We start from the raw sequence: 21,447 nt of genomic DNA on the forward strand, positions 1-21,447 counted from the left end.
TCCAGATGGGGGATGTTGAGTAAGCGGTGGTAGACATGGGTTTGGAATTCAGGGTGAGAGGTTTGTGCTGGAGATGCACATTTTTAGCATTTGTTGATAGATTACCAAGCAAGTGAGCTTAGACAGAGAAGAGCCTGAGCAGTGAGCTGTGGGTTCCACCACCTGTAGAGGCAGACCATGGCTGAATGTAGGCAAATGAGATGGCACAGAAGCCACTGATGTGTGAAGGAGAGCCAGGAGAGAGGCAACTAGACCCAAGTAAGAGAAACATTTCAAGGAGGTGAAACATCTAGTGGTCTGAGTGCTGCTGATGAATGGAGTTAGCAAGGAGAGGACCAAACTCTGACCAGTGAGCACATGTGGAGGTCACTGGTGAGCTTGATGAGAATAGTGTCAGGAGTGGAAAACATGAAAGGCTAGCTTGAATGGACTAGAGGGAGAAGGCCATGTACACTCATGCTGTATTACCACATGGAAAAAATATGCAAGCATGTATGTAGTCTAAGCAGAGGTGGCTAGGTTCTCAAATCAGGAAACCAGGCTGGAAGCAGGCCAGGAGTGAGCTCTGGCATGGGCTGATTGGGGGAGTGAGCGCCCTGACAACCTTCTCTGCCGGTCTCATTGTATGGTTTCACACTGCTTCCTTCAATATCTTGGTGATGTTGACAAATTACCTTCAACCTCTTTGAAAGGAACCACTTTTGGAGAATGTGCTAAAAGAATTAGTGTAGAATTAGCTTGGCTTGTGAGCCTCATATTTCAACTGGCTGATGTTCTGCTTGAAAAATCATTGTAGAACAGCATCTTCTGTTCCCACCGTCATAGATGGTCTTGTTTACCAAACAAACAGTATAAGCCTTTTAAAGTTCTTAGTCTATTAAAAGGGCAATAAATTATATTTCTTTATCCTTGACAAAAAGATTTCCTGGTGCAATCATGATGGTATTCTTCAAACCTCAGTTGCCTACCCATTATCACTGGACCAAGCACATGTCTAGTGTCAAACATAATCTGCAGTCTGTTGATTGTTTCCTTAATTTGGGATTAGCTTTTCAGAGTAGCTTTCCATCTTCTACATTACTGAAGAAAACATTCAGACTCGTAAGGCCGCTGGTGGCCACAGGAGGACAGGAGAGTGTTTGTAATGAGCTAGAATTCCCGACCTGTTCATGAACCAGAAATGCAATGGACCTGCTGTGCTATTTAAACATCACAGGAGGGCAGCACCAGGCCAGAAGTGTCAGTCCTAATCCTGCAAATTCTCCAAACCACGACCACATTTATAATCTACTCTTCTAAATACATGTGCAAGAGTTTTTATCCCTACCAAATTCCATTGAACTGTATACTTCTACCTATTAAACATTGTTAGATCATTTTCATACAGCACTCACATTATACTCTGACTTTAACATTTACTTTTCACAGCAGCGTGTTTTAATAACTGCAGTCAGGTAAGTATTATAGCCCTTAACACACGAGGAAGTAAAAACAAAGAGATAAGGTGATTTGTTTTCTATATGCCTGGTTGCATCAAAGAGAGCGTCCACTTAAATAGCCTCCAAGACATGTCACCTTGGCTTCAAATATAAATCTAGTCTTGAGCCTGTTTTGTTTCCTCCATGGAGACCAATTTCAATCTCCTAAACAAACTAAATGCAGAGTAGGTAGGTAGTACCTATAGAAACTGGCAAATACACATGGTTCTAGTGAAGATCAAAGAAGTAGCCTGTTACATTCTAGTAGGGGTTGGAGCTAAGGCAGCCAGGGGCCCAGAAGCCTGCAGCCCCTTCCTGGAGAGAGTGCCCTACTTCTAACCAGGGCATGTGCTCCTGGCTAAGAAACGTACTTTATGATGGGGTCTGAAAGACAACTCTGCCTAAAAGAAGATGGCTATCAGCTAACTCAAATTTTCCATGGCTTCATTTTCTAATGTGATTTTATACGCATTGTCCTCTTTTCCCCAAACACTAGAGATGTGAGTCAAATACTAACTCATACTTCAGATTTGAGAAACATCCCATTATTCAAATCATTTAGGATAGATCCAGCATGATTAAATTTGACACATACTGAAGTGTATGCACAAATAGGCCTATCATCAGATAAATTTTGAAAAGTGAATAAAATACATTCACTTTGTTCAATGGGGGAAAGTTTCTTCTATATATAGAAATTAAATAGAGACAATAATACAAGGCCAAATGTATGTGCTATATAAAAAAAAATGTATAAGCCACCTCACCCCAGTGAGAATGGCACATCTTTAAACAACTAGCAACAACAAATGTTGGCAAGAATGTGGAGAAAAAGGAACTCTCTTGCATTGCTGGTGGGAATGCAAACTAGTACAACCACTATGGAAAACTGTTTGGAGGTTCCTCAAACTGCTTAACATGGAGCTTCCCTACGATCCAGCAATCCTACTCCTAGGTATCTACCCAAAAGACACAAAAACACTGATTGAAAAAGATACCTGCACCCCCATGTTTATTGCTGTTTTATTTACAATTGGAAAAACATGGAAGCAGCCCAAATGCCCAAAAGTAGATGACTAGATAAAACAGATGTGGTACATATATACAATGGAATAGTGCCCAGCAACCAAAAAAAAAAAAAAGAAACACATGTCTTTTGCAGCAACTTGGATGGAGCTGGAAAAGATCATGCTTAGTGAGATAAGCCAGAAAGAGAAAGAAAAATACCGGATGGTTTCACTCATAGAAGGAGTATAATGGACCAGGTGAGAAAATAATAATAATGAACAACCATATACCAGAGATATTTTGTGGGGGTGGAGTGGGGAATGGGATCAAAAATGGGGGAGGGAAGTGCACGGAACTATGGTGATGGCACATGGGTGATTCAGTGATGGGAAACCAGTGGGGATTACAATTGAGATGAAAAAAAAAAGGTACAAAATGATGTAAAAATAAACTATCTTATATATATATATGCATACATATATATATGTATGTATATACATATATATAGAGAAGGCTTCACTAAAGAGGCTGCTTTTGAAATAGGTCTTAAGAACTCAATGGGTGGCCTCCCTGGTGATACAACCCTTTAAAGACAGTACTATGAAGCTAGCCACAGCCCTTCATCATAAGTTCAATCCCCAGCCTGGCCAGGGAGTTGACTCACATGGTACAGACCTCTCCTGTCTCCCCGCTGCTCCCCTCAGCAGTGTACTCTGTCAGTTGGCCTGTTCTGTGCTCTACTCTGTCTCTGGTGAATCCTCTCACCACCCTTGCACCTCTGGCCTGTACCCCAGTTCTGTATGCATAAATAAATAAAACTTTAAAAAATAAATAAAACTTAAAAAAAAAAAGAACTCAATAGGTTTCAAATGGGAACAGGGAAGTTGGTAATTGTATTAATCAGAGACCCATTTATTAATGTTAACTTGGTGACAAGAAATGTCATCTTACTCCCATGTTATTGTTCAAGATAGCCCAGAATCATTTACTGGTCTTTTGAAAACACAGGATTGGAATTATCTCTCCTGTTTGCCTACTAACAGCCCTACCTCCCACAATAAGAATGTTATATGCCAGATACAGTCATTATTAGTTTATATGCAATTGGTAAATGGGGAAATAAAGTCAGTAATTCAGAAATTACATTGATTCATTAATTTCCTCCATTTAATTTCCTTACATTTTGAAGCAATCAATGGCCAACATTCACATAATTAAAAACCTTAGCAATATAAAAACTGTAAGAAAAAAAAAAACAACAGAAAATTCTCCAGGAATGCTATCCCTTAGTGAAAATAGAAGCTTGTCTGGTGGCCTCAAGAATCTTTAAGCTTTTCACCACATTAATAATTTTCTCCTGTGTATGTTGGGGCCGGGTATGAACTGATTGATCAGGAAGGCTAAATCCTGGGTCAGATTTTAAGTTTTGACAGGAAGTTGGTTTTCATTGGAAGTAAATGCCCTCAAGGAGCTATAAGTCCAAGGAGGAAACACATATTCCAGGGTTAAAGGCTCTAAATCAGGGCTGTTCGGTTAAAAATATGAGACACAAATGTACTTTAAATTTTTCTAGCAGTTAAAATACACAAACCACATGGCATGCTACTATATTGGACAGCTAGCTTTCAAGATCACCTTGTACCAAAGCCAAAGGAGATTTATTAGTTCTCTTTTTATTCTTATTAACATAGTACTTTTTATGATCCCCAAAAGGTAACATAGTTGCATAGGTTCTAGCTGTCTACACCTAACCCCATATTTCCCAGGAGTATGGTCCTTTTAGGGCACCATTTTAAAGAACACACTTGTTTTCCCTGTACATATTTTTCTAGCCTCCTCAGCTAGGTGCTGTCTTTTGATACAATTTTGAGCAGTAAGATGTAAAGGGGAGTCACATGGGAAAGACTGTTTACCCATAACAGAGGACAAAGAAAAAGGTTTGTTGTTGTTTGCTTCAGTCTACACCCATACTGGCACCCTTCGTTTCTGAGTGGAACATTTCCTACGAAAACTGTGATATCTGGCTCTCTGGCCATCATCATGTGACTATGACAGAAGTTTCTTGAATATACTGAGGATGGGGCTCTTCCTGGTGGCACAACGTGTTAAAGCTCTGGCTTATGAAGCTCTCCGTAGCCACTGCAACATGAGTTCCCTCCCCGGCCAAGGAACTGACCCAGATGGCTGGCAGACCTCTTCTACAACCTCCCGCTGTTATCCTCAGCAGTGTACTTTGTCAGTCTGCTTGTTCTGCTCCCGACTCTGTCTCTGGTGAATCCTCTCACCCACACCACTTCTGGCCTGTACCCCAATTCTGTAAGCATAAATAAATAAATCTTCAAAAGTATATATACTGAGGATGGCAGAACAGAGAGGCATACTTCCAGATATGTCCATGGAGTAAAGAAGCCAGCGCACAGAATTCCTTAGTGGTGGGAAGAGTGTTAGCAGAGATATCAATGTGCATTGCTTCATATCCAAAATCAAAGTTCTCTTTTTTCCTCTCATTTGTCTAGTCACTTCCCCACCCTCCCTTCCAAGATTATGAATCCCTTCCACTGGACTGGAACTTTCTCTCTTTAGCTATGACAAGAGTACTGGAATTACTCCCAGTACTTAAGAGTGCAGAGCTAGAAGTAGCAACAAAATTTCTTTGATGTCCCTTGTTTATCATTAAGGATTCATACACAAACACTGTGATCTGACCCTGATACATGTGTTTAAGAATATCTAAAGTCATCTATCATGAAAAAAACATCACGCAGTTAATACATAAGATTGTACTGTGCTGATTCTCCGCAGCTTGGGGTTTTCAGCACTATGTATCAAATTCATTGTTTAGCATTTTCTTTTTAATTGTCTGGGGTGGGGATCCACAAAATTTCAAGAACCCAGATCCATATAAATATATAGACACAAATGGCAAGTTGTTTTTTAACTGCTTGACAATCTCACTGTGTTCACAGCAGCGCACATGCAATAAATGGTGCGGATAACCTTCTAAATTGCTGACTGTGGCATTTTGGTAAGTGTATCAGTCACATGACAAGCTTGTAGAAGGGGTAACCAAATTTTTTTGAAAAGAACGGTGTGTTTTTTCCTCAGAAGGGTTTTCTTTTCTAGCAAACAAAGTTAATATTTTATTTGATCACTTACCAGCCTTACAGAGTCACAAAGGATTCTATTTTATCAACTCTTCACCCAAATCATATACTTAACTTTCATTAGCCATTGTATCCTGTACCAGCAAAGTATTGTTTGTTTTACAGTAGTTGATGGCCTTGATAAAGGAAGCCGTCTGTGTGAGTCACTCTTAATCAGTCCAGGGAACAAAGAATCAATTCGCCTTATCTATATGTCTTTCCTTCATGAAGAAAATGTCAGTTCAGTCCTGGCTCAGAAAACTACTTATCATAACACCTTGTCCCCCACCCACCAAGTGAGCAAACCTCTAGATAACGGGACTGGATTTTAGCACACATTTTTCTTAAAACACCCAGATATTTAGATCACTAAATGGTTCTAGCATATCGAATATAATACAAAAAAATCCAGAGCCTCATTATTTTGTAGATGAAGGTGCTCAAGCGTCCAGAACCTTCAATACACCAGTTGATAAAATTCCTTTACTTCACAATAACCAAAAATTTCACCTTCCTTTGTAGAAATGTCCATTACAAATAAGCCTTCGCTCGCTGCTCGCCATTTAATGTCTAAAAAAGAGTCTAATTGCCAAATAGAACGTTTAGGCTTTTACCCAACTCTAAGCTAACGATTTAGGTTTAGCTGAATCTTTCAGTTATTTAAGGATGTGCTTGAGCATACTGAAATGAATCATTAGAAATCGCTCATGAAGATACTTCCTCAAAAATCAGCTTGCCTGCCTGTTGTCAACCAGATCCAGTCACATCCATAACACAAAGTTGCACCTGAGTTGCTCACTTTAAAAGCTAAGCATCACTGCCTTCTAAGTCATTTGAGACTGACTTGAAGGAAATGTCAAGCCATTAAAAATTTGCTTGTTGGTTTGTGCTTTTTCTACCCGTTGCTTCTAGAGCCCTCCTTTTAGTTTCAAAATTTGCATGTTGCTTTTTCTGACATTGCTCCAAGAATCGGCCTTAATCAAGCACTGCTCGAGGTTTGCTTGAGCAAAACGGCCTTCAGTTTAGACTTAAGTGTATTTCCACTGTAACAGTCCGCATTTTGAAGAGATACCTAAATCCTATACACGCGTTTGGCGGTTGCTAAGCACTTGTCAATCACGGGTACAATGCTACTAGCTCTTGCTTCCGTTCTTTATAAAAATACCCCCAAACACAAGCTGGGCGACGATTTCGAAGTGCTCCGAGTTTTGAGTCCTTCGGGGTCTTACTGGCTTCAAACAGGAATCGAAACCGCCCGGTTTCGACCTAGCACCCGGCAAGCAGGCAGGGCCAGGTGACCCACTAGCCTTTGAGGCAGCAAAAGGCCCTCGGCGAGCCGGACCCCGCGGCCGTACAGTTTGTAAACAAACGCCCGCGCAGGCGCGGTGGCCGCCGAGGACGAGGGTGAGGGTGGGGGTGGGGGGGGCGTCAAGTTGCTCGGGGGTCGTCCAGGGGGGTCTCTTCGAGTGTGGAAAGTGGAAAACCCAAACAAAACATAGGCCTCTAAGTTAGTAAACTGACTTTGTACAACATGTCTACACATCCCCGTCTTTTGTTCCTGATGAACCTGCACGGCCTATGGGCGTAGCGCGCCGGCTGCCAGCCCGGTCACCGGATCTAGACCGTTAACGTGACTGCGGATCCTCTGCACAAGGGGTGCAGGGGACCAAGACGGGAAGAGAGGGGTGAGGGCGGGAGGGGTCGCCCCGCGGCTCAGGAACCAGCCAGTTTCCGGGGTTTCCCAAACATCGCGAGATCTGCCTGCGCGAAACGCGGAACCCTGCAGCGGTCGCGGGCGCGGGCGCATGCGCGTGCGTGTGCCCGCTACTTACAGCGCGAAAATTTCAAAACTTGCTTCCGGCTCCTTGACTGTCCAGTTTGGCCCCTGAGAAAGATCGTCACGTTGATCCGTTGGCTGCGAACATTCTTCGAGATGTTACGGTCCCAAATCCATGTGTATGATCGTCCCTTCTTTTCTGTAAACTGTGTGAGAGGAGGAGGGTTCAGCGAGTCAAGTAGCGAAGGGCGTGGGTGAGACCATCAGTTTTTCAATAAGGGTAATGAGCTTTGAATTTTTTTCTGGAGCCCATGAGATCACTGTTCCTGTGAGTGTGACCTGGGGTGATGAAATGGGAAGGAGAAGATGGGCAACTTAAGAGGTAAATGAAGGCAGGAACCACACTACACACCAGGGAGTTGGGATTGAAAAGACATCTCTTGTCAGTAAAGGGAGTTTTTCTTAAAATTGTGTGAACTTGTGCATGGTTGCAAACAAAAAAGCGAAATGTCCATTTATATCAGATTCATAAAGTGACAATCGGGAAAGCCCCGAATGAATGGAACCAAGAACATTCCAGAAACCATAGATAGCCCTGCACAAGGACAGAGGATGGGATTAGCAAAAGCAGTTAAAGTAACTTAGAATATGGGAAATCTCTTGAGAGAACTAATTGCTCTGTTTCTCTCCAGGATTCATGGACACCTGCACAAGCATTGGATTTTGCCCTGTGACACCTTCAAGGTACCGCCTCACACCTCAAGTGTCCAAAGATTTTCGCAGGTTCCTTCCAGCTCCCACAAGCCTTTTTCTCTGCCACAATGAAAAATGTATTTCAAGAAGTAAAGTGGTGAAGTTTGCTGTTATTTAGATGAAAGAGTGGGCATTACAAAAGTGTCTTCTGTACTGTTCACTAGGTGCTACAGTCAATCTTGATATTGGCAGCAGTCTTATGTACCTTAGCCAGTATAGTTTGATTCTTTGTGTATTATCTGCAGTACAAGCAAGAGAATACTGCTGGAGAACCTAGTACTACCACACCAGGAGGCCTGAGCAGTAGCATTCATCTGTAAGAATAAAGTACATATAGGAAGTGAGAGCATTGAAACTAGTAGTGATGGAGAAGGAGCCAGGTATTAACATACAGAGTGGAAGGTCCAGACTTGTAGACCCTTTTCAAGTTCTCCCTGGAACTCTTCATTTGACTAGCCTTAAGTATAGTCTATGCCATGGTTATAGGTGTGGCATTCATGGGAAAATGTTGCAGGGAAAATCTGGATGCAATAGACTAGGATTTTTGGGTGAAGACTGAGTGTTATTTTTTTGTGAGATCATCTAGCTGTAAGAAGCACAACATTTCAGTGGGTGTCAAAGGAAGTGAATGGAATTGCGAATCAGACTTTGGGTTTGATTCTTGGGTCTGACAGGCACTCTTTCTGGCCTTTCCATACCTCACATTCCTTATTTGTAAAATAAAGATAACAGTGCCTACCTCACAGGATGGTTATGAAATGAAAATGAAGTACTAGCATAGAAGTTGACATACAGAATATAACCAAAAGATTAGTTTTGTCCTTGAGCCAACTGCCACATTTATGTGTGCCCTTTATCCATCAAATTGTGGAGGCTTTCTGGTGCATAGCTGTCCTTAGAGAGCCTTAAAACAGGTTCTCAATTTGCTTGTATCTTGGAATCACTGGAGGGGCTTTAAAAAATCTAAAGCTGGACCTCCCTGTGGCGTAGGGGTTAAAATTCAATGCTATCACTGCAAAGAGCCACTGTGATGGCCTAAATTCTATACCCAATCAGGGAACTAACCCTCACATTCCACAGCAGACCTGTCTTAGCTGCTGTTACCCTCAGCAGTGTATTTCAGTAAATCCACCTGTACTGCTCCCCACTCTGGTGAATCCTCTCACACTCTGCACCTCTGGCCTACACTCCAGTTCTTATATGCAAAATAAATAAAAATGTTTCAATAAAGGGATACTTATTTTTTTTAAAAAAACATTTATTCATAGAAGAACTGGGGTAAGGCAAGAGGTATGGGGGGCGGTGAAAGGATTCATCAGAGGCAGAGTGGGGAAGAGAACAGGCTGATCCACTGAAATGTATTGGTGAGGGGAGCAGCAGGTGAGACAGGAGAGGTCTGCTGAGCCATGTGGGTCAGCTCTTTGACCAGGGATCAAACTCAAGCTGCAGTGGCTTGGGATAGCTTCATAGTGCTGTACAATAACCCCTTGCTCCAGGCGGGCCCCAATAAAGCAATAATTCTTAAATGAAAAATCCTAAAGCCTAGGTTCCACCGTAGTATGTCTCAAGAATATACAGGCATTGCTGTGGGAAGGGAGGGCTTTGAGCCCCCACACTGGTGCCGTGATTGAGTACAGGCAACACAGATGATAGGTTTATTGCTTTACTACATAGTGAACCTTGGCTCACTGATGGCAGTGGTAGGGTGGAACGGATGTTTATGATATATCCTGCTTCATAGGCTGGCATCTCTGAAGTGTGGGCTCGTGGTGCCCTGCAGCGGGTGAGTGCTGGTGCAGGTGTATGGATCACAGTCCTTTGATAATGAAACGTCTTCTCATAGGCTGTTGGGCTCGAAGTGGCTGCTCTGACTGTAGAGGTGGTTTGTGGTATTAACAGGTGAGGAAGGGGAGGTTCAAGCCTGTTTGTGTGGCCTTTCAGGGAATGATTTATTTGGAACAGGAGAAATGGCATGTCTTATTTAGGAATTTGAACTAGGAGACAAGGTACTTCTAGTAGGACAGCTGTGGTCCAGAAGTTGAAACTATTGTGCTGAAACTATTGTGGCTGAAGTATCAGCCACTGGAGACTAAGACCCAAAGTAGCAATCCTGGCCACACAGGGTAACCTGTCTTTCAGGGAGTCCATTTTGTTTACAAGCATATTTATTTGTCAGGTCCCTAGCAAGAGCATGGGTAAAACACTCTTCACAAAGTAAGGAGACAAGGGATTCAGAGACTATGCAGTGGTCAGTAATGACAGGAGTTTGTGAAATTTTTTTTTAATGTTTATAGCAACTTTATATATACATATTTATATAATAAATATATATTATATGTAATAGTTTATTTTTACGTCATTTTGTGCATTTTTCCATCTCATTTGCAATCCCCTTGGGCTTCCATCACCAATCACCCATGTGCCATCGCCATAGTCCAGTACTTTGTGAAATTTTAAATATATAGCCACAACACATAAAGATGTCAGTCATTTCTTCCACCAATTAGTCACCCCTTTCCCCTTGCCCTGACCTTTTGTAAAATTTGCAAGTTTAATTGCTTGTAGATTTGTATGGGAATGCTTCTCCATCCAATGCAGCGCATTTAAGCAGTGTCAGACTCTGCCTCTTAAATATTTAGATTGGATCATTGAGACACTGCGTTGTGTCTCCCTGCCCCAGTTTTATGGAAATTGTTGTCAAAAACTATATATTTAAGATATACAATGTACAATGTATAATATAATTGTATAATATATTTATAATATGCAATGTGATTGTGGCATTATTTATAATAGGTAAATTGGGAAACAACCTAAGTGCCCAAAGACAGGTGAGTGGATTAGGAAGGTGTGCTACATTTATGTAATGGAATATTACTCAGCCATTAAAAAGGTGAACTCTCCATTTGCAACAACATGGATGAAACTGGAGGGGATGATGCAAATTGAAATAAGTCAGAAAGAGATAGAGAAATATGGGATGGTGTCATTTATATGTGGAATATAAAGAAAAAAAGCAAAGGCCTGATAAAACCAAACCAGTAACAAATCCTAGAAATCTGACTGTAGAGCTGAGGCTACATGAGAGAACGGAGGAGGAAGGGGAATAAAATGGACTCTGGTAGAGGACTATAGGTGCCTTGGTGGTGGATATGGTATGATGCCATATTCCTGAAGGGGTGATCCTATACTTCTCAATCATATGCAATGTTGTAGACTAATGTTACCTCAAAAAAAGAAAAATATCTATGTGTGTGTGTGTGTGTGTGTGTGTGTGTGCGCGCGTGTATATATATATACACACAATGTGATCTTTTGATATACATATACATTGTGAAATGTACCAAACTAATTAACATATATGGCTCACATTGTTACCATTGTGTGTATTGAGAATTTGGAAATGCCTCTTAGCAAATTTCTGGTATACAATACAGTAAGAATAGCATCATGCTGTATATGAAGTCTCTAGGATTTACTCATTTTATAACTAAGAATTTGTATTCTTTGATAGCTCCCCATTTCTCCTGCTCCTCCTGCCCCTGATAACCATCATTCAACTCACTGTTACTGTGAATTTGACTTAGATTCTACATGTGAGATCTGTGGCTGGCTTATTTCATTTAATTTCCTCCATGTTTATCCATGTTGTTAGAACGATGGGATTTCCTTCCTCCTTTTTAAGGACTGAATGGTATTTCTGCTGTGGCTAAATCCCATTTTCTTTACCCATTCCTCTGAAATGGACATTAGATTGTTTCCTTTCCTTGGCTACATGAATGATGCTGCAATGAACATGGCAGTTTAGATATGTTTTCAAGATGGTGATTTTAATACCTTTGGCTATGTACCCCAAAGTGGGATTGTTGAATCATATGGCAGTTCTGTTTTTAATAAGACTGGCTTATTTATATGGGAGGGTTGAATTTGTAAGGTCATGTAAACTTCAGAGGATGGATTGCCTTGGGGGCCAGTCACACAGTATAAAGCAGAACAAGCTGACCTCTATAGAAAAGCAGGTAAGTGCAGCTAATGAAGAAACCACACCAGAAACTCAGCCTCAGAGAGAAAGAGCTGTAGTAAGTGGTTGTCTGAGCAGCAAGTCCTCAATTTCAGTCTGACCTCAGGTCTAACCACCACTTCCTGTTCTGAGTTCCCTGTAGTTCTGAGTCGTTATAATAAACCACTTCTACCTAAGTCACTCTCTGTACCCACTGGGTGCCACAGTTACGAGCCCCCCTTCTTACTGGTCTTGGCCTAATGAAACCACATGCCTTCTGCATCGGGAGCACACTTGTATCAGAGATAGTACTTTAACTCAGTACAGCTCGAATGTACCAAGAAAGGATAGGTCCCTATTATTTAGGGGTTTTATCTGTGGATTAATTCTCTGTTGCTGCGTAACAGAGCTCCCCAAGACTTAGTAACTTAAAGAATTCTAAACCTGACCTCAGAGTTTCTGAGAGTCAGGAATCTGGGAGAAGCTGTGCTGGGCAGTTTTGACTTGGGGTCATGTAGATGTTGGCCCCAAAGAGGGGGAGGATCTTCTGCCATGCTGGTTGGTAAGGGTCCTGTTTACCACCCACTGGCCCCTTCACAAGATGGCTCGAGTGTACTTATGACCTGGTGTCTGGCTCCCTCCAAAATGAGTCATATCGGAGGGAAAGAGCCAGGTAAAAACTATTTTTATTGTGATCCACAGTTACAGTCAATCTTGCCACTTCCTATTCATTAAAACAAGTTTCTGTCTGACCACATTCACAGGCAGAGTAATAGGTGTCATTGTTTGAAGGGGGGCAAAACAAAGAATTTGTAAACATATTTTAAAATCAACCAACCTGTTAGGTTACAAAAACAAGCCAGCCAACTTCTGAGATGGTTATCTGTTTTCAAATAGAGTTCAATTTCATTTCTTCAGTGATTCCTTTAAATAGTTTCTGTACCTGAGTCTGCATTGGTGGGTTTCCAGTGGGTGCCCCCCGCAGCCTGACTCCTGCTTGCCCTGTGAAGCCTGCAGCTGGTACATTCACAGTCCTTTCACATCTCCCAGGGGGTACTGGTCCGCCACCTTCGTGCTGATCCAGCTGCCTTTGGCCAACTGCTCTGAGGTTCATGTGCTGTTGAGGTGCTTGCCATTGACCTGAAAGACAGGACAGGGCAGAGAATGAGGTAGGAGAGACCTGAGCAATGTTCCTTAAAGGGCATGACCTAACCCCCCGGAACCTGTGGGAATGCAGCATTAAATTTGGCCTTAAAAGGAGATATTACCCTGGATTGTCTGAATGGGTCCTTAAGAGAACTTTCTAAGTCTCAGGTTAAAATCAGAGGGAGATGTGACCAGGGAAGAATGGCTAGAGAATTGCAAAGTGGTTGGTTTTAAGGATAGAGTAAGTGGGCTGCATGGTAGCCAAGGATGTGGGATGCTGAGAAAAGCAAGGAAATAGATTCTTCCCTCCAGCCTCTGGAAATACAGCCCAGTCAACAGCAAATAACCCAGCAGGTCCGTGTTGGTCTCTGACCTACAGAACTGTAAAATAACACATTTATGCTGTGTTAAGCCACTGCTTTTGTGAGAATTTGCTATAGCTGCAGTAGAAATGGATGTGTTTATATCCAGCTGTGACCTTGAAAGAGGTCAAGCCAGACACTGCTTTCTTCTTGTTCTCTCTCTTTCTCCTGTGTACATCTGCCTCTCTCCCCCACACTGTCGTTAAGCCTGATTCCAAGGGGGATAGACTTACTTTTCATGTGGCCTGTCCTTGTTCCATTATTTGTTATTTTATACCCATCCAGTCAACAAAATTGAAAGGTAAATACAGTATAAAGCCATGAACTCTTCATTCAGGTTCACCAATTGCTAAAGTTTGGTCCTTTTTACTTCCCCTGTCTATATATGCATTCATCTTTCTTTGGTGTTGAATGCTGTGAAGAACAGGGAAATTCTCTTGTTAACCCCGATTCCTTTCTCACAGCTAATATAAATAACAGTTTTGTCTAGTACCCAGTTCAGAGGGCACATTTTCCTATTTGTTCCAAATAATACTTTATGGTCGTTTTGTGCCAACTCTTTTTCCTCCCTGGTCAGCACCTCCTCAAATTATATGCTTTGCAATTGGTTACAAATTTGGCTCTTTTGATCTCTTGACAGCTTACCTTACAAGCAACTGACCTTTGTATTTCTTGACATTGACTTTCAGAATATTATCCCATCTACACAAGTATGGTGGGGTTTTATTATTTTGGATTGAAGATATTGGTCTTTTCATCTTCGTCCAGACTAATTCTACAATCTTATTTTGGCCAATTGCTTCCTTCTGATGTCTTCACTGGATGGTTTGAATGCCCAGTGTGGTATTTGGCTGAATCAGGTATTTTGTCAGGGGCTACAAAAATGGTTTCTGACTAGAATATTCTGCACTTATTAGCTGGTATTCTGTAAAGAAGAGCTTTCTTTTTTAAATGATTTATTTTATTTGTGCTTACAGGACTGGGGTACAGGCCAGAGATGTAGGGGCAGTGAGAGGATTCACCAGAGACAGAGCAGGGAGCAGAACAGGCCAACTGACGAGAAGTACACTGCTGAGGGGAACAGCGGGTGGGTCAGGAGAGGTCTGCCATGCCATGTGGTCACTTCTGGGGAAGGCGTGGATTGAACTCATGTGGAAGTGGCTTTAGCTTCTTAGTGCTGTGCTTTCACCTGCTGCCTCACCAGGGAGGGCCAAAAAGAGCTTTCTTTTAAGAATACTTTAAAAAAAAAGATTTATTTATTTATGCACACAAGAACTGGTGTGTAGGCCAGAGGTTTGTGGTAGGGGTGAGAGCATTTACCAGAGACAGAGTGGGGAACAGAACTGCACCATGTGAGTCAGCTCCTTGGCTGGGGATCGAACTCATGCAATGGTGGCTGGTGATAGCTTGACAGTGCTGAGACTTTAACCCCTGTCTCATCAAGGTGGCCCATCTTTTCAGAAAACTCTTTAAATGAATATCCTAGGGCTGCCAGCATAGTGGTTTGCTTTCAGTGTTTTTGAAAAGTTCCTGATTTTTTAAAAAGATTTATGCACAAAAGAACTGAGGTACAGGCCAGAGTTATGGGGGATGAGAGGATTCACCAGAGACAGAGTGGGGAACAGAACAGGCAGATCTACCAAAAGATACTGCTGAGGGGAGCAGCGGGCTGGTCAGGAGAGCTCTGCTGTGCCATGTGGGTCACCTCCCTGCCCAGGGATGACACTGATGCTACATTGGCTGAGGCTTGCTTCATAGTGCTGAGACTCAACCCATTGCTTTACCAGAGAGGCCCAGAAAGTTCTTGATTTTTAAAAGAGCCATTCACTAATCTCGGTAGCATCTCCAATATTCCTGGTTACCAATCAGTTTGTCTCAGCAGTTTTTTAAATACAATGTCTCATTGTAGTATCTATAATAAACCTTTCTGTAATTAAATAGAAGAATAACTACTAGGTGGGAGTCAAGAACCATGATGACCAGTTCTCAGGAAGATAGGGTTTAGAAAGCATACTTGTGGTTGAAGATCCAGAAATTGGTTTCCACCAAACTGTCTGTAGGCTGTGGGGCCCCTGCAAAGTTTTGCCTGCCCTGACCTCAGGCCTGCGCTGCAGTGCTGAGAGCTCTGAGCCAAGCCTTCCACATGTGAGTGATGACAGGTGAAGGCAAAAATTATGCCAATAGATAATGACTTAAGGCATAGCCTGGGTCTCAAGCCAGTGTCTGTCTGCACGCTCCTATTTTGAACTTCAGAAGCTGAATATTAACTTTTTCTTTCTTTTCATTCCTTTGATAAAAGTGAAGCAGAATGACATTCCCTTTCCCCTGGACAAAATGATTCCCCAGGCCAAGGAGAAAAAAAAAAATCACTTTAATCTTTTTCAGAATATTATCCCATCTGCACAAGTATGGTGGGGTTTTATTATTTTGGATTGAAGATAATGGTCTCTTTATCTTCATCCAAATGATTAAGAATAAAATTGATGATTACAAATTTAATATTTTAAAACAAAATTAGTATGTTCCATTGTAGGTTTATAGCCAGCCTTAATAATAGTCTGACTTAGGAATCCTTGTAAAATTATTATTTTAATCTTTAAGCCATGATATTTGTGTGTGTATAAAACTGCATATATATATAACTGCATATATATAACTGTATATAGAGTTTTATGTATAGGTGTATATGTATATATGTACACATGTATGTATGTATATAGCATATATGTAACTATATACACATATATTCTGTTATCCTAAAAGGAATGAATATTCTGGTCTTTTTTCAAATAATTTAAAGCAATTTTTAAATTTTTTTCTGTGAAAGAGCCACAGTACTGAGTCACGTCCCATTAGCTGGCAAGTTATTTTAGTCTCGTCCATTATTCGTGATGCAGAATAGCCAGGTACAGTGCACCTGCTCTAGATCACGTAGTTCTAAATCCAGTTGCCACACTTACTAGCTGTGTGATTTTGGGCACATGGCTTATCCTTTCTAAGCCTGAGTTTCCTTGCCTGTAAAACAGAAATGCTAAAACAGTGCTTATTTCTTTGCTTGGTAGGGGGATTTAATGGGGCCGTGGACTAAAAGCCTGGCACATGCTAACGTTGGCTGCTTCTGTTCTAGTTACTATGAGAAGAGACTTTGTGTTGTTATTATGGACTAAGTGACCGGCCTGCTGGACCACTAAAAATTTCTTCAAACACATATCCAACTTTTCTGATAAGTAAATTTTCCAAAAGCAGCAAGAATTAGAATTTACAGAGTGTATTTCTTGGAGAGTCTCATATAGAAAAACTAAAATGAAACTTATTCCTCCCATAAAATAGAAGCAGTTATGTCAAAAACTATGGCTGTTGAGCCACAAAGGTGCTTTAATTTCTTGAAATTATACTCTGTCGACCCTCCCTGGTGGCGCAACAGGTTAGGGCACAGACTTGCAAGCTAGCCACAGCCCCTTCAGCGCCAGTTTAATCCCTGCCTACCCCAGAGGTAACCCACATGGTGCAGTAGAACTTTCCTGTCTGTCCTGCCCTCTGCTCCCCTCAGCAGTGTACTTTGTAGATCTGCCTGTTCTGCTCCCCACTCTATCTCTGGTGAATCCTCTCACCACCCTTGCCTGTACTCCAGTTCTGTATGCATAAATAAATAAATCTTTTTAAAAATTAAAATCTTTTCTCCCATAAAATGGTAAAGCAGTAGCATCTTGTTAAGAATATCAACAGTCAGGTGTGGTAGGAAAGTGTCTCCCACTAAGGTTAGGTAGGAGTCAGAAGCTCCAACCTGAGGAGACAATTTCTCGTGGCCTTCCCTGTTTTGTGGTGACCTGCCACCCTCATTTTATGGAGCTGGCATTTTCATCCAGCTGCATCTAAACAGGTTTTCAGGTACAGTGGTTGTTGTAGGGGGTTACTGGCTCAGCGTCCATACTAATCCTAGAATCCTTTCAAGGTTTAGGGTCAGCAAACAATTCAGTGGGGAAAGGGCCCACTGGGTAATTTTGTCTCCGAAAATGCTAATTGAAAGCCCTCCTCAGCCATTCAGCTCTTTTCCCTCATCCTTTCTTTAGTCAGCAGGGTCCCATGGTGACCAGTGCTGAAAGAAATCATCCCCTTCAGCAGTTACCTAGCACCATGGCAACCGGGACGTCAGCAAAGCAAGACAGACCCACACAAAACAGCTCCTGCCAGGCTCCTTCCCGGCCTCTCTAATTCCATCCTGCCTGAGGCCTCGGGTGGGACTGGAGACATGCAAACAGTCACACTCAAGAAATCCTCCCTTGTCCAGGAACATAGACACATGAGTACATAGTAAATTAATGTGATGTGAATGCCACTACCACCCCTCCAAAAATTTTTTTTGAAGAGGAAAGGGGGTGATAGCTGGTGCGTGGTGAATTAGGCAGGGAGGTAGGCATGGGATCACCTTTTTGTGTTTAATCATACATATTTTTATTTATAAAGTAATAGTAAGTTGATAGTAGGGGAAGTGGGAACCCTAAATATATAGCCTGATTCATATTAGACACAAGACCTCAGGGAAATGTTTTAAAATATTTTTATTTATCTGAGAGTGAAATAGACAAATAGATTTAATGAGCCCTGAAGGGGGTGTAATGCTGTCCGTGGTGCTGAACACTATAATATCCCAGATGTGCCAAAGGGGCTGCGGATGGAGATGAGGGAGTATCTTGCCATGTTGGGGTACTGATGATAAGAACAAAAGAGGGGCAGCGGGGAGAAAGCATCATTTCCCTCTTACCAGACAACTCAGGATAAAATGTTCTTATGAGAAAGGGAAGTGGAGAAGGCTGGAGGCTTGGATGGTTGGATCTTCCCCTTTTCATATGGAGATTTTCAGTCAGAGCCAATCAGGTCAGAGAGTTCTGCTGCCTTGGTCCTGAAAGAAAAAGGTGGGGGAAGGGAGAGGGAAGAGGGCCACATTCTCCCTAGAGCCACATGATCCATTTCCCATGTGACACATTCCAGAGCCTTGGAAAGGAGCTGGGGAGGGGTGCCAAGAGTGGGGTTGGGGGCGGGAAGATGGTTTAGCAGTCAACTCTGCTCCGCGTCATCTTGTCTTCCTTACCAGGAAGAAGGCTATGAGCGAGGGGAAGGCAGATGACAGATATGAATGTATTCCCTTGCTGTCCTGGTGGTTTATGGCATTCTCCAAACTCGTGCAAGGGCTATTCCTCACCAAGAAGATCCAAGGAGACCGTCTCTGAATCAAATCCTGATGAAGGTATGTGCTAGAGATCCCTCCGTAATGGGGCTGGAATTTGGCTCAGAGGACATAATACTTTCGTCTTTTTCCAGGCAATTTGGGGATGGATTTTTTTTGTCCTGACTTGGATGCTAGTTAAAGGGTTTAGATTCGATACAGGACCAGAAAAGCTGTCTAGGTAGTTCTGAAAAATGAATAATTCACCAAATGATTAAGTACCTGTTGGGGAAAAAATGAGATGAAAATTGTATATAGTGGTAGATAATAGAACAAAGCACTTAGTGATGAAAAGGATAGATTTTTTGGTCCATTGATTCCTGGAAACAGAAAAAAATAATATTACTGAGCCCAAGTAGACTTCATTGTCAATGCAGTTAAATCCTTTCATCCCATTTTAGTTGCTTATTCTGTGCCCATGTTCCCAGAGGTTACTGGCAATAGCTTAGGAGGCTGAGTGGGCAGGCTTGCTGCTGCTTTGTGTTATGCCAGCATCTTCCTTCTGATCTTCTCGGCACCAGGAGAGCTTGTGATTGCTTCTAGCTCTGGCTGTAGATGGTAGACCACCACTAAATTCTAAATTGTATAAGCTAGCTACCAAGAGGACCCCCGGCAAGTTTTTCAAAGGAATCTACTGAAGTTATAGGCTGAAACTTAAATTTATTGGGCACTTAAATTTCATTATCTTTGCTATTTTTCTACCAACACAAAGAGGAAAGCGAGCAAAATGGAATTTTATTTTGTCTTTATTTAACAAATACTTTTCAAGTTCTTGTGATGTACAAAGCATCATTCTAAGCACACACAGAAAAATCATTTGATCCTTACATTAACCCTCTGAGGGAGGTGGTATTATTACCCATGTTTTAGAAATGAAAAAACTAAGGCATGTTGAAATTAGGGAACTTTCCCAAGGTCACACAGTCAGCAGATATTAGAAATAGATTGGATATAAGAAACTTGACCTCAGAGTCCATGATCTTAACCACTGAACGGCAGTCTCTCTGCTCATGTTATTTCAAATGATGTCAACAGTTAATCCAGCTGCAAATTTTGTTCAGCTTGCCCAGATAAAGCAGATCCCCATAAAATCTTTTATTATCACAATAGTCATACTCTGTACCCCCAGATAACCCAAAAAGTAATTGCCTGTTCCTCTCTTCCCTTTGCGCCGTATAGATGTCTGGTAGTAAAACACTGTGTTTCTATGGTGACCAAATGATGTCTGAAGGAAAAAAAAAAGAAATCTAGAATTACATCATGGTAGATTTTTTTTAACGGGACCTAGAAACATTCTTCCATCCTTAGAATCAAACTAGAGCCGTTTGACCATATTGTCTTAGAAGACCTTACCTGGCCTTCAAAATAAAATAGATGACAAATTTCTAAAAGTAGGGATATAATTATGCTATCAAACATACTTGTTTTATTGTTTGAAAATAATAGTATCATGTTTTAAAGTGAGGGACTAGTGCTCTCTTTACAAATTATTTTAGGTTGAGGGAAGTAGAGGAAATTTGGTGTTTTTTAACTTTTGAAAATTTTTGAACTATAAGGCTTTCCTTTTGGTCTATATAATTTGCCTTCTGGGTCTTGACAAAAAAGAATACTGACCTTATTCTCATAGGCCATTGGAAAACAAAAAGATGTCACTACGATGCAAGAGGGGGAAAAAAGAGATCGGAATCCAAAATTGGTAAAATTCTTGACTTAGTTAAGTGTCTCCCTTCAGGATTTCACTGAAGAATGCTTTGAAGAGAAATTGTGTTCCCTCAATAGTGAGCTTTAGTCCTTTAGCTTAATCCTCTGGTCCTGCTGAAATGTACATTTCCCAGGAACAGGTAAAACTTACCCACTATTATAATATTGTTCAATCTTCAGATTATTCAGCTAACAGGGGCATCTTGAGAGAAGGGACCAATATCCTTCCATCTCTAGAGTTCGAGGGCTGGTTTAGGGCATGTTCTCTCGGGATACATTTATGAATAGAGAATGGGGAGTGTCCAGTTTTGACGGTATTCTGCTAGAGCCATGTGGGGAACCGTTGCCTATTTTGTAGTGTTTATAGTGAAGAAGTAAATAGTTGAAGTCAAAATGATTCCTAAAGTTTATATTTGCTAGTCAGGCTGACCCTGGAGCAGTAGCAAATAAAGTTCAAGAAGTATCCATTAATTCTTGCCTGGGGATTACCAATTCCCTGCAATGCTGTGATTAATATTTAGAAAGAAGTTTTGCTATTTGTACTAAGGCTAATAGTCTTTATTTCCTCGGATGTTTTGCCTGGCGCAATCTCCCCATATGAAAGCATTTCCTCTAGGGATGAGAATGGATGTCTGGAGGTCACTTCCTGCCCCAGGCCATCCTTTGCTAATCAACTGTGATTTTGGACACCAGAATGTGGTACCATACTCCCTCAACCATAGCACATCCCCTTGGAGAACTCTGCGATCGACCATGTCAGTAGGTTGGAGCCAAACTTTCCCAAACCATGACATTTAGGACCTGAGTGTGAAAGATTAGCTCAGGGCATCTTGGAAGCTTGCTGGGAATTTGAAT

The 21,447-nt window shown here is 41.6% G+C and overlaps 1 protein-coding gene across 2 annotated transcripts in view; it reads left to right on the plus strand.

Annotated features, from left to right (window-relative positions):
* Positions 1-7,519: 7,519 nt before the first annotated feature.
* The window catches only part of GPR19 (G protein-coupled receptor 19), a 30,041-nt gene continuing 16,113 nt past the window's right edge, over positions 7,520-21,447 (plus strand). The window contains exons 1-3 of one of the 2 annotated variants that reach the window (XM_004693267.2): positions 7,520-7,585; positions 8,099-8,150; positions 18,760-18,912. The gene's annotated coding sequence lies outside the window, so the exon portion shown is untranslated. Of the gene's footprint in view, positions 7,586-8,098; positions 8,151-18,705; positions 18,913-21,447 lie in introns of those variants that run through there. The other variant, XM_004693266.2, reaches the window with a different exon arrangement.

This window comes from Condylura cristata, unplaced genomic scaffold (genome assembly GCF_000260355.1).
Source record: "Condylura cristata isolate star-nosed mole 26May11 unplaced genomic scaffold, ConCri1.0 scaffold00036, whole genome shotgun sequence".
Taxonomy (NCBI): domain Eukaryota; kingdom Metazoa; phylum Chordata; class Mammalia; order Eulipotyphla; family Talpidae; genus Condylura; species Condylura cristata.